Source organism: Podarcis filfolensis (assembly GCF_964270895.1).
Source record: "Podarcis filfolensis genome assembly, contig: HAP1_SCAFFOLD_74, whole genome shotgun sequence".
In the NCBI taxonomy this organism is placed as follows: Eukaryota; Metazoa; Chordata; class Lepidosauria; order Squamata; family Lacertidae; genus Podarcis; species Podarcis filfolensis.
In genome coordinates this window covers 116,592-128,115 of record NW_028149491.1, presented here as the reverse complement: position 1 = coordinate 128,115, position 11,524 = coordinate 116,592, and the positions used below count along the sequence as shown (strand labels likewise).

Here is an 11,524-nt window from a genome sequence, read left to right as displayed (position 1 = left end):
GGGGCTGAAGGGGCCACATGGGTCAGGGGGACTTGAAACCCATTCCTTGTGACCAAGAACAAGAGGAAATTCACATAGGGGGTTCAAGCAACCCACCCTGAAAACAATATTAGGTTCATCCCTTTCTTAAACCAAAATAGGATTTCAGGGGCCACTTGGAAGTTTGGGGCGCTCTAACACAACCCTTGGGAGTGCAGGGGGATGAGATGGTTGTGCACAACCTGCCACCCTCAAAAATATGTTTGTGGTGACATTTAAAACTAGCCCGTTTGGGGTGTCCTAAAAGCACGAGGGAAAGAAGGAAGAGCACAGCCACTTTTCATTTGTGATGTAGGCTTTTTGCTCTATCCCTCTCACCGTCTGCAGCTGTTTAGGGAATTGACAAGACAGGGGATATTTTATGTACCAGACTTTTCAGACTCAGTGCGAGAAATTATGAATCTCTGGAGAAATCCCTGGGAAAAATAAGAATATTTATGAGGCGGGGAAGCATCGCCCTGGCAACCTTCTGGAGTCTCTCTGTGGCTTGAGGAGCAGATGCAGAGCTGGAGAAAACATGTTTGCAAGAACACAGAGAAGCAGCTGCCCTGTTTTGACATGGGCCAGCATAGGGTGGAAAGGTCAGCTTGGACTTTAGATAGCAATGCACCTTCGTTGGGGTCAGGACCTATATATTCTTTTAGGATGTATGCAAATATATACACGCTCTACATAGAGTACCTACATCTGAACACTGTGAACTCATGAAACCCATTCCCTTTACAAGGAGATTCTTATTCTTATTATTTTTTATTTATTGAGTTTATATACTGTTGTATACATAGAGGTTTCATGGGAGTTCACAGAAAAGATCACAACATATATAACCAGAATAAAAACAACAACCCAATAACACCCACCCCCGAAAGGAGCCACATTTTAAACGGGTATAGGATGTCAATCAGGTCAACCAAAGGCCTGGTTAAAGAGGAAGGTTTTTACCCGGTGCCTAAAGGTGTACAATGAAGGCGCCAGGCAAACTTCCCTGGCAAGAGCATTCCACAGACAGGGAGCCACTGCAGAGAAGGCCCCGTTCTCGTGTTGCTGCCCTACAGACCTCTTGAGGAGGAGGCACACGAAGGAGGGCCTCAGAAGATGATCTCAGGGTCCCAGTAGGTTTATATGGGAAGAGGCGGTCCTTGAGGTATTGCAGTCCTGAGATCATTCTGACATGCTTGGATCTCCACATCCCCCAGGCCATCTTCCCCCTTACCAGACACATTCTCCACTAACAACCTTCCGCACCATCTGAATTATCACAGAAACTTTGCCTACTTGCACATTCTCTGAGGTTTACAAAGAACTCCAAGGATTTTCAGTCATCCCCACCAAACAGAACTTTATTTCTCCAATACAACACAACTTAAGTACAGGCAACTCGCTGTTTGGGTCATCGCACAGCAGCAGTCATGCAAAAGCCCATTTTGCCCCCCCTTGTCTTCTGGGTCCGAAAATGACGTGTGGGTTGCACACGCACGTCAATCTATCGCTCACACGATGGTTTCCACTTCCATAAGAAAAAATCCTTACTAAAATACTAAATTTCATAGCGTAAGTTATGACCTGCTTATCTCCCATACAGCCGTAACATATAATTCATCTCTAACAGCAACAGCTTGGAAGGAAAAGGAGGGGGGAATCAATGATGAAGTATTTAAATTACATCTTTAAATATTCCCTCATTGCGAGAAGTGAGGTTACAGGGAACCAGACAGAGGGCCTTCTCGGTAGTGGCGCCTGCCCTGTGGAATGCCTTCCCTTCAGAATAAAATTTAAGATATTAACTGATGCAAAAGAAAGAGGGGGGTTTGCCCTGCCGGACTTAAAACTGTACTATGAAGCAGCAGCTTTCTGCTGGCTGAAAGACTGGCTACTTCTTGAGAACACAGACATTTTGGACTTAGAAGGGTTTAATAATAGGTTTGGTTGGCATGCATATATATGGTATGACAAGGTAAAAACTCACAAAGGTTTTAAAAACCATATTGTTAGGAAAGCACTATACAGTGTTTGGATTCGTTATAAAGAATTGTTGGAAAATAAAACCCCTAGGTGGTTGTCACCAATGGAGGCTAAGGAAGTCAAAAAACTTAATATGGAATCTAAATGGCCAAAATATTGGGAAATTATAGAACAAGAAGGTGGAAATGTGAAATTACAGAGCTATGAAAAACTGAAGTCTAAAGTAAGAGATTGGCTTCATTATTACCAGATAAATGAAGTATTTAAACAGGACAGGAAAATCGGCTTCCAGGTGGAAAAGTCAAAGTTAGAAATAGAATTGTTAGAACCCAATACTAAGAATTTGTCAAGAATGTACAACTTGCTGTTGAAATGGAATACACAGGATGAAACGGTTAAATCAGCAATGATTAAATGGGCACAGGACATTGGACATGATATTATGTTTGCTGACTGGGAACAGTTATGGACCACCGGAATGAAGTTTACGGCATGTAATGCCCTAAGAGAGAATATTATGAAAATGATCTATAGGTGGTACATGACCCCAGTCAAGCTTGCAAAAATCTATCATTTGCCCAATAATAAATGCTGGAAATGTAAGGAAACTGAAGGTACTTTCTATCACCTTTGGTGGACGTGCCCAAGGATTAAGGCCTTCTGGGAAATGATTTATAATGAAATTAAGAAGGTGCTTAAATGTACCTTTTATAAAAAACCAGAGGCTTTTCTCCTGGGCATGGTAGGCCAATTGGTGTCAAAGAAAGATAGGACGTTTTTTTATGTATGCTACAACAGCAGCAAGAGTTCTACTAGCAAAGTATTGGAAGACACAAGAACTACCCACACTGGAAGAGTGGCAGACGAAGGTGATCGACTACATGGGACTGGCAGAGATGACGGGCAGAATCCGTGACCAAGGGAGAGAGACGGTGGAAGAAGATTGGAAGAAATTTAAATTTTATCTTAAAAATTCTTGTAAAATTAGTGAGTGTTAAAATGTCATGAGTAAAGCATAGCAGATTTGCAGAGATAAATGATTGGATAAGAGGAAAGAAAAGGGTTTAAAGAAAGGAATTTATAAGTAATTTAGATCAGGGGTTGCTGAAAAAGTTTAAAATAGGGATGCAGAAAAGGGAGGCATGGGGAAGTCGCTGAAATTGGGTATATGAAAAAATTTATGAAATTATACATGTTTTTATGTTTGTTTGTTTGTTTGTGTTTGTTGTTTGTAGTGTCTTATAATATATGTTGAAAAGCCAATAAAAATTTTAATTAAAAAAAAAACAGATGTGAAGGAAATAAGTAGCTATCTTATCTTTAAAAGACATCTGAAGGCAGCCCTGTTTAGGGAAGCTTTTAATATTTAACGCTGTAGTGTTTTTAACACTCGATTGGAAGCTGCCCAGAGAGGCTGGGGAAACTCAGCCAGATGGGCGGGGTATAAATAATAATAATAATAATAATAATAATAATAATAATAATAATTCAAAATTATGTATAAGTAAGGCATCTTTTCTATCTACACTGATGTCCCTATGATGAGCTTTCTACCTGAACAATCTTCCACATTTTCTACGCTAACATCCTTCTGAAGATTTCTTCTTCTCTAGTAGGATTTCTGTTTATCACTGAAACTTTTTTCCATCCTTCGTGGGCTTAGTTTGTTCAGGGAATCATAGAGTCGGAAGGGCCTGGATGGTAATCTAGTCCAAACGCCTGCAATGGGAGAATCTTAACTAAAGCATTCATGTTAGGTGGCTGTCCAACACTCCAAGGAAGGAGAGTCCACAATCTTCCAAGGTGAGGGAGTCCGTTCCACTGTCAAACATCTCTTACTTGTCGGAAAGTTCTTCCTGACATTTAGTCAGAATCTCCTTCCTTGGAACTTGAATCCATTGGATCTGATCCTACCTTCCAGAGCAAGAGAAAACAAGCTTGCTCCATCTTCCATGGGACAGACTTTTAGATATTTAAGTTGCTCTATCACATCTCCTCTCAGTTTCCTCTTTTCCAGGCTACACATACCCAACTCCTTCAACCGTTCCTGAGACTTGTTTCCAGACCCTTCATCATCTTGGTCGGTCTCCTCTGCGCATACAATCTTCTTCAATTGTGGTGCCCAGAACTGGACACAATATTCCATGTGTCTGCTGACCGAGGCTAAATAGAGCAGTACTATTCAGCCTTGGTCAGACCACACCTAGAATATTGTGTCCAGTTCTGGGCACCACAATTTAAGAAAGCCTCTCCTCCTTACAGAGGGGAGGAGTTGTGAGCGGGAGCTGTTTCCCGTGTCGGCAGGGGGTGTTCCGGCCCCTGCCCAGCTGGCCCGGCTGCCACATCACGCCCCCTGGTAGCCAACCAGTCAGGTGGAGGCTTGGGGGTGGGGTTTAGCCGCTCAAATGCTGCCGCGGCAATGCTTCCCTTTCATTGCGCTGCTGGTTTTCGTCAGATCAGCCACACACCATAGCTTGGTTCTTGACCTTGCTATGGACCTGTGGTTGGTTGCCTTGGTTGCCGAACTGGCTAATTGGCACCAGCCACTTGGTTTTTCTCCTACCTCGTAGCAAATCGTCACAACTTTTTGGATATTGGCGGTTAGGCATTGGAATATGTTTGCGTATTGGAGGGCAGGGTGTGGCCATCGCCTTCCTCTGCACTTTATGGGTATTCCGGTAAAGGAATCTGGCGGTCGTGGATCCTGTCTGACGCCCTTGTGGTGGCTAGGGCCATGGCACGACCCCCGGTGACATCAGGGGGAGCTTACAGTTGTATTTGCATCAACAGGCTCCTCCTACTGGTGGTTAACCCTTGTTAGACTCACCCCTTCCTGTTGTTTTATCCAATGCCTAAGCCAATACCTCTCACATGCTGTAATCAATAAAGTTGTGGCCTTTTTTAGTCCATTAACCTAATAAGGTGAAGGAAAGGATTGGACCCTGATTAATAAAATACACACGAGGCTTGGCCAGCAAGACTCTGGGAGGAAATGCCAATAATAATCTGCCACACCCTGGCCCAGGTCCCTTTTATTAACAAAAGAACTCTTAACACAGCTATTGTAAGAACCAATCAGATTTCCTCTGAGCATTTCAAAAAATCCCCCACGTGGGACAAAGTCAGATCACAGAAATCCTTTTAACTACAAAGAAACTATTTCCTACTTGAGCATGCATATGTGGTTAAGCTAAACAAACAGGAACCAAGGAGGAATGCATTTAGGAAACCCAGAGGTCATAAACCTATAGGAAAGAAAAATCGTATTTACCATCTCCTTGTGAACTCCCTTCCTGGCCCTTAAGATTTACCTAAAGATTAACAAAATCTACATCAAAGCTACTTTCTGTCTTTATGTTCTGAGGATGCCCAGTGAAGCAACTGGTCTGTGTTTTAGAATGCTATACATGACTGTCAGGCAGTGAGAAAATGGCAGAGGTGCAGAGGCTTGTGGGATTCGATCAGAAATCCTGTCAAATGGCTCAAGCCCAGTCAAAGCAATGCGTTCATTGCTGACACAATGACTTGCTACATTTCCCATAATTCCTCATAGCAATCCCACCTGACCACCACAATGAACTGCTGGAGTCATGTTGTGTGGGGGAGAGACACCGCATCCTGACACTTTCATCAAGGTGCCTCCTGGGTAGGCTTAGTCGCCATGAAATAAGAGAAGAGGTCCTCTTGTGGATCAGGAATGGAAGTTGCAGGAAGCAGAAAATAGGTTTAAGTGGATAGTTCCTTCAAATGGGGGGCTGTGGTGCCAGATGTTATTGACCAAAAGCTCGCAAGAACAATCTGGCCACATCATGTTGCACCAACGAGATTCTGGACCAGACCCAAGGGCAGCCCCAGAAAGAGTGCATTGCAGCAGTCCAGCTCCAAGTTTTCCAGTGCTCCAGTGGTCAGGCCATTCCTGTTCACAAAGAGCCCTAGAGGACACGTGGGTCTCTAGTGACAAAGGCGTATCCAAGAGTACCCCCAAACTATGCATTTGCTACATAGGCTTAGGATCCAAGGCCATTATTGTGAAAATGAATTAATTGTAAGTAAAGAACCCTTTTTCTGTACCAGTCGGTCTCCTGAGTATTTTATTTTACCTTTTTAGTCATGCTAATGTGTGAATGAGACTGATTTTGAGTGGTGCCATGGCTGGCACAACCAAAGAAGTTGCCCTGTGCCATGGAACATATGAGTGGGCCTCCCTGCCTCCACCTGCCGCCAGGTAGGAGAACAAAAGCCAGAGTTGTCTGAGTGGGTGGAGCTGGAAGCAGGATGGAAGTTGGACGCACAAAGACGTACATGCTCTGTGCTGGATTCAAAGCAGTGACTAATGCAGTGCTGATGCTCCGTGGAGGATTAATGCGGTGAAGCCCTGCTATCTATGCTCAGGTTGCATGTACACTGGGACCTCGGGTTAAGAGCTTAATTCGTTCCGGAGGTCCGTTCTTCACCTGAAACTGTTCTTAACCTGAGACACCACTAATGGGGCCTCCCGCTGCCGCCGCCACGCGACTTCTGTTCTCATCCTGAAGCAAAGTTCTTAACACGAGGTAATATTTCTGGGTTAGCGGCTCCTCCTGGGCTCCTGCCTTGGAGGAGGAGAGAGCGGGGCTCCGCTTGTGCTCGGCTTGCCAAGGGTTAAAAGGCACAGAGCTGGCTTTCTAGAGAGGACAGGAAGTGGAGCTGTGGGGGGGGGCAAGTCCTCCCGAGCAAAAGCCCCTCCCTCGCCATTCCGTCTCCCTCTCTCTCTTGCAAGAGCTGCCTGGGGGTGAGTCTCGCCTCCCTCTCCCTCCGGGTGCGATGGGGAGAAGGGGCTGCAGGGGAGGATGCCTGGGGGGCTGGTCAGATCATGCATGGGGGGCGCCAAACCGGGGTGGGGCGCGGGGGCCAGGGCTCTGCCCCGCTCTTCTTGCTTGCCCCCTGGGGAAGGGGGAGGGGGTCTGGGAGGGGGGAGCCTGCAGAGAGAGCCCTGGAGTCTCGAGAAAGAGCTGAGGAGGAGGAGGAGGAGGAGGAAGGGGGTTCTTCCTCTTGGCCAGCATCGCTACTGTGTCTTTTCTCCTGGCAGATCAAGGAGGCAGCAGAAATCGCTACATTTTTAGCAGATCTCGGTGTGTTTTTCCATGAGTAGAATACAGTGGTACCTCGGGTTAAGTACTTAATTCGTTCCGGAGGTCCGTTCTTAACCTGAAACTGTTCTTAACCTGAAGGACCTCATTAGCTAATAATAATAATGGGGCCTCCCGCTGCTGCTGTGCCGCCGGAGCACAATTTCTGTTCTCATCCTGAAGCAAAGTTCTTAACCCTGAGGTACTATTTCTGGGTTAGCGGAGTCTGTAACCAGAAGCATTTGTAACCTGCAGCGTATGAAACCCGAGGTACCACAGTATGTCCTTTTATTTAAAATGCATCTCTGGGTTATTTGTGGGGCATAGGAATTCGTTCATTTTTTTCTCTCTTCAAAATATAGTCTGGCCCACCACAAGGTCTGAGGGACGGTGGACCGGCCCATGGCTGAAAAAGGTTGCTGACCCCTTGTCTATAGCTCTCCTTCTGGAGCCAGAGAGGTCGGGATAGTCACTTTCAAGGGCACCATTTAAGATGTAGAGGTTTAGCCTGAAGGCTTTTTGAGCCAAGCAGATGCCTGCAAAGTTTGATTTCTGATCTTTGGAACAACGGGTGAGGAGGAATCCACTGGCTTCACGGTTGGGAGGAGACCATTTGTGCTGTGCATAAAGGGCATGATCATTAGGGCCCAATCTGGCATTGAGATCCCCTCCTAAAACTCCAGATGCCTTTGGGTTAAGCAAAATAAGGTCAGTGGTATAAATTTCCCTTTCAACCCACAAGTTTCAGATCTGAGATTTCTGCCTCATTGGGGTCACATCAGCGTTAATTACCAACAGGGCCTGGTGGCTGAATTGTAGCAACACTGCCCTGGCTTATGACTTGAATGAGGGGAGAGGGCTTGAAATGGCATGTAGGGTAGTGGAGACTAAGACCCCCAGGCCCCCTTTCGCTCTTCCACGCTTTACCTCTAGATCCTCCCCAGTTAAGAATGAATGAAATCCGTTGAGTAACGGCTCATCCGCTGTCCATGTTTCCAGGATCATTATGACACAATGGTGGGAGAGAAAGTCTTTAAAACAAGGATCTCTGCTGGATGCAGACCACCCGGCCACATTCCAGGATAAAAGCTAGGTCACTTGATTGTCATGCAGTTGCATTGTGGGTAATTTTTGCAGGAGCAAGAGCTTCGCATTGGTTTGAGATGGTTGTAACTGCGTCTCCTTCTGTGACGAGGGAGAAGGTGCTGTACCATCATGTTCCTGCTCCTCTGTTCTAGTGAGGAGACTGGGAGAATCAGTGCAGCGTGGTCAGCAAAATGTGAATTCCAGGCAAGCAGGGCTGTCATCTCTTCAGCAGGGGAGACTTCCTTTCACTTGTCCGAGGAGAGGAGAGGGGAACTGTTTCTCCTGCGAATCGAGTTCCCTCAGGGCCAGGTGGGACTTCTGAGATGGGGAAGCACATGGGGCTCTATTTCCAGGTTGGGCTTCTTCAAGTGCTTGTCAGAGGTTCCTTTTGCTTGCAGGGCAGATTCTTTGGGGAAACAGCCCAACTTGGGGTTGTAAAGATTCCTTGTATAATTCTGGTATACAGGAATATTCAGAAGAGTCACTCTCTGCATCACTTCCACTATTATTAGTAAAGAACTAGGGTGATCCTGCTGGGAGTACAAGATTCCCGATGGCTTCGCTCACAAAGGTCATAGGAACGTGCAAGCCCACTCACTGCAACAAGGTGTTGATCCAGCGAGTGAGAAGTACATTTTTGCTAATTTAACCGGGGTGTCAAATACCACCTATACATCATATTCATGTAGTTCTCCTCCATTAAGGTACATGCAGAAAAATTCAAAACTATAATAATAAAAATAATTTATTATTTATACCCTGCCCACCTGGCTGGGTTTCCCCATCCACTCTTTGTGGCTTCCAACAGAATATTAAATTACAGTAATCTATTAAACATTAAAAGCTTCCCTAAACAGGGCTGCCTTCAGATGTCTTCTAAAAGTCTGGTAGTTGTTTCTCTCTTTGACATCTGGTAGGAGAGCATTCCACAGAGCAGGTGCCACTACCGAGAAGGCCCTCTGCCTGGTTCCCTGTAACTTGGCTTCTGGCAGGGAGGGAACCGCCAGAAGGCCCTCGACACTGGACCTCAGTGTCCGGGCAGAATGATGGGGGTGGAGACGCTCCTTCAGGTATACTGGCCCGAGGCCGTTTAGGGCATTAAAGGTCAGCACCAACACTATGAATTGTGTTCGGAAACGTACTGGGAGCCAGTGGAGGTCTTTCAAGACCGGTGTTATGTGGTCTCGGCGGCCTAACTTCCAAATCTAACTTCCAAAGCCTTTCCCAGTCCATCATTAATATATTATGTCCCATATCCTTCGCCCATTTTATCATAACGCATTTGACCTGGTCCTCTTTAGTGTCCTATTCCAAAAGGTGTTCGTTCATTTTTGACAGCAGTTTTGTTCTACCTTCTACTAATTCTCTCTGAAATCTTGACACTTGATAACTAAATCCTTTCTTTTCATGATTTTTAAAAGTTTCATTTAGTTGTAAATATTCTTTTTTTAAAAAATAAATGTTTATTGAAGTTTTACCAATCAAAAAGTTCATCATTTCATATAAATCAATCCATTAGATAATGCCCACAGAAAAAACAAAAAACAAAAATATATAACAAAGAAAAAGAAGAGAAAATAGAAAAATCCACTTTTTAAATTTACAAAGTTCCATGTCCCTCTGTCCTGACCTCCTCACATCTCTCTTTTTTGTGTTCCTCTTTATTCCAATCAAATTCAGCAAGTTCAAACCCTTGTTCAAACCATACTTAAAATTATATTTTTCCAGTTATTATGTCCCAAATTTCCCTTATCTTAGCCCATTCCTCATCTTACATGCTATGACATAATATTATTCTGTTCGTAGCCCCCTTCTCCTTTTTAAAATTCTTCTTTTCATTAACTTTTAACCAAATCCCACATGCCCTGTTACCTTCACTTCCCACATCATGTTAACACTCAGACATTTTGCAATGTTTTTGTAAATAGTCCTTAAACTTTTTCCAGTCCTGTTCCATCAGTTCTTCTCCCTGGTCACGGATTCTGCCAGTCATTTCTGCCATCTCCATGTAGTCAATCACTTGCATCTGCCACTCTTCCACGGTGGGTAGATCTTGTGTCTTCCAATACTTGGCGAGAAGTATTCTTGCTGCAGTTGTTACATACATAAAAAATGTTCTGTCTTTCTTTGGCACCCATTGGCCAACTATGCCCAAAAGGAAGGCCTCTGGTTTCTTAGGAAAGGTAAATTTAAATACCTTCTTCAGTTCATTATATATCATTTCCCAGTAAGCCTTAACCCTTGGGCATGTCCACCAAAGGTGAAAGAATGTTCCCTCAGCTTCTTTACATTTCCAGCACTTGTTGTCAGGCAGGTGATAAATTTTTGCAAGCTTAACTGGGGTCATGTACCACCTGTAAATAATTTTCATAATATTCTCCTTTAAGGCAATACATGCCGTAAACTTCATACCGGTGGTCCACAACTGCTCCCAGTCAGCAAACATAATGTTATGACCTATGTCCTGCGCCCATTTAATCATCGCTGATTTTACCGTTTCATCCTGTGTATTCCATTTTAAAAGCAAGTTATACATCTTTGACAAAATCTTAGTTTTTGGTTCTAACAGTTCTGTTTCCAATTTTGATTTCTCCACCTGGAAGCCAATTTTTTTGTCCAAATTGTAGGCCTCTCTTATTTGATAATAATGAAGCCAATCTCGCACTTTGTCTTTTAATTTCTCAAAACTCTGCAGTTTCAAACTGTCACCTTCTTGCTCCAAAATTTCCCAATATTTTGGCCATTTGGCCTCCATATTGAGCTTTTTCTGGGACTTAGCTTCCATAGGTGACAGCCACCTTGGGGTTATTTTCCAGCAAATCTTTATATCTTGTCCAGACATTAAACAGAGCTTTCCTGACAATATGGTTTTTAAATGCCTTATGTGCTTTAACCTTGTCGTACCACAAATATGCATGCCACCCAAAAACATTATTGAAACCTTCTAAATCCAGAATGTCCGTGTTCTCAAGAAGCAGCCAGTCTTTTAACCAGCAAAATGCTGCTGATTCATAGTACAATTTAAGGTCTGGCAGGGCAAATCCACCTCTTTCTTTTACATCAGTTAAAATTTTAAACTTTATTCTGGGTTTCTTGCCCTGCCAGACAAATCTAGAGATATCTCTCTGCCACTTCTTGAAACAATCCATCTTGTCCAAAATTTGCAAAGATTGGAACAGAAATAACATTTTTGGCAAAACATTCATTTTTATAGCTGCGATTTGACCCAACAAGGAAAGCTTCAAATTAGACCAAATTTCTAAATCTTTTTTCACTTCTGACCAACATTTCTCATTATTATCTTTAAATAAATTCAAATTTTTCGCAGT

General features: G+C 44.0%; 1 protein-coding gene across 1 annotated transcript in view; it reads left to right on the top strand.

Annotated features, from left to right (window-relative positions):
- Positions 1-6,734: 6,734 nt before the first annotated feature.
- Positions 6,735-11,524, top strand: part of LOC310754994 (uncharacterized protein) — a 51,747-nt gene continuing 46,957 nt past the window's right edge. Inside the window, exon 1 of the mRNA XM_083631660.1 lies at positions 6,735-6,772. The gene's annotated coding sequence lies outside the window, so the exon portion shown is untranslated. The remainder of the gene's footprint in view (positions 6,773-11,524) is intronic.